This window comes from Suncus etruscus, chromosome 19 (genome assembly GCF_024139225.1).
Source record: "Suncus etruscus isolate mSunEtr1 chromosome 19, mSunEtr1.pri.cur, whole genome shotgun sequence".
NCBI classification, from domain to species: Eukaryota; Metazoa; Chordata; class Mammalia; order Eulipotyphla; family Soricidae; genus Suncus; species Suncus etruscus.
The window spans coordinates 24,298,312-24,300,462 of NC_064866.1; the positions used below are offsets into that span (position 1 = coordinate 24,298,312).

The 2,151-nt window shown below is 31.1% G+C and overlaps 1 non-coding gene across 1 annotated transcript; it reads left to right on the forward strand.

The window, feature by feature from the left end:
* Positions 1 to 250: 250 nt before the first annotated feature.
* On the forward strand, positions 251 to 383 carry LOC125997770 (small nucleolar RNA SNORA51). Its single transcript, XR_007491789.1, has one exon. It is a non-coding gene; the product is annotated as a small nucleolar RNA SNORA51 (small nucleolar RNA).
* Positions 384 to 2,151: the final 1,768 nt, after the last annotated feature.

Genomic DNA, 2,151 nt, shown 5'->3' on the forward strand with positions numbered 1-2,151 from the left:
TTATGAAAAGAGAGGATGTCAATAAGTAAATAATTTATCATGATCAGAGTTGTTATACTTTTCTTCCTGGAAAAGATAGATATGAATTTCATTTGAAGAAAAAGACCAGCATATTGGAAATAATGAGTGCATATGTCTGATTCTCTTGATCTTAAAAATATAAAAGTGGTAGCAAGAGCTATTTAGTTTTAGAGAATATATATTTATATTTATATTTATAAAATCAAAAAAAAAAGAAAAGAAAAGATAAGGCCTCCCAATTCTTACCACAGGCTGTGTTCTTTACACTGACTGTCTAGAAAGAGGAGGTACAGTAAATGCACCCCATGTACACCTCAACCCAGGCCCTTTGCCTGGTCTGTATTGTGAATTGGGTGACAAAAATAAATAAATAAATAAATAAATAAATAAATAAATAAATAAATAAATAAAAAGTGATATATTTATAAAATGCTTCAATGCAATGCTAGTTGTTGACAAAATTGAATGGACATTCTTGTATATAATTTTACGCATTCAGCATAACTAATTTTAATATAGAATAAAATATTTTAGAGTAGTAAACTTTTATGGTTAAATTTATTATAATTTAACTTACCTCTTATTTGCTAAAATGTGTTTTTTTTAAAATAAGTAATCATTTTCTTAATTAAAATCATTTTTTCTCAAGATATGTATTTGCCTAAAATATTTTACTGTAATTCTTTGAAATTCATTTAATAAAAATACTTTGTGCTTAAAATGTACTTTGTCATTTACCAATTTTGAAACTTTTATCGTAAACTATATTAATCATAAGAAATAAAAAAAAAAAAATTAAAAAGGGGCCGGGCGGTGGCGCTCGAGGTAAGGTGCCTGCCTTACCTGCGCTAGCCTAGGAGACGGACCGCGGTTCGATCCCCCGGCGTCCCATATGGTCCCCCAAGCCAGAAGCGACTTCTGAGCGCATAGCCAGGAGTAACCCCTGAGCGTCACCGGGTGTGGCCCAAAAACCAAAAAAAAAAAAAAAAAAAAAAAAAAAGAAATAACTTAATCTAAACTGAAATATGTATCAGTATAGGAATAAAGTACAATATTAATAATTAAAAGTAAGAGCATGTAAATGAAGTTAAAGTGTTATGTATTGCATATGCAAATTATGTTCATAACTCTACAACTTTAAGAAATATTTACATATATACATGAAGAGGAATTTTATTAATGTTTGTTGAAGCATTATTTCTAAAAGATAAAAAATAAACTCTAGTAATCTATAAATAGAGGAAGAAGATAATACTTTTGGGGGGGCGGTGGAACTACACCCAACGATGCTCAAAGCTTAGTCAGGCTATAAACCTTTATTTACTCAGGTAAAATGAGAAAAAAATATTACTACATGGAACAATATAAATATATCACTAACTCAATCTGACTAGAAAACAAATATATTTAATTACATATATTAAAAAATAATACCAAGTCAGTTATATAAAGAAACAATTAAGAATAGAAACTTATCTAAAAAATAAATGTGAATGAAACTAAAGTTTCATTTGCCCATACAGAGGAAAGCTCATCATCTTTTGAGGAGAGGATGGGCCAAGCCCCTGCCCTACCAAAGCTATGCCTGCTACCTCCATCACCCAAAATTACTATTTTCCCAAGAGCCCTGCCATATTACTGACCCTTTATGATTCCCTTTGGGGATACCAATCTGACCAAACTTCAGGTACACAAATTTGGGTGAGATATCACCAGGGCTTTTTGAAGGCAGAGCAGGCATCTTAGATCTTCCTTTTCTCCAGCAACCCTTGAATCATGCTCCTAAAATTAATTTTTTTCAGTAATAGTGTTTTTAATTCTTGAACAACTTCATTAGTTTTATGCAGTCATCCTTAGAACACCACAATTCAACAAAATAACAATTATTCTATATATTTTATTCTATATTATTAATACTATAAGATACACAGTGTGGAAAATGTATTAGAAAATTAATTCCAAAATAATGCTGCCTGCAAGAAACATATTTGACTAGAAAGAACAAGCACAAACTCAGAAACAAAGGTGGAAGACAAACCTTCAAGCAAACAACTCCCTTCAAAAGGCTGATGGTGCCATACTAAAATCAGTTGCCACAGACAACAGGTGTGGGAATCCTAGGAAAAAAAG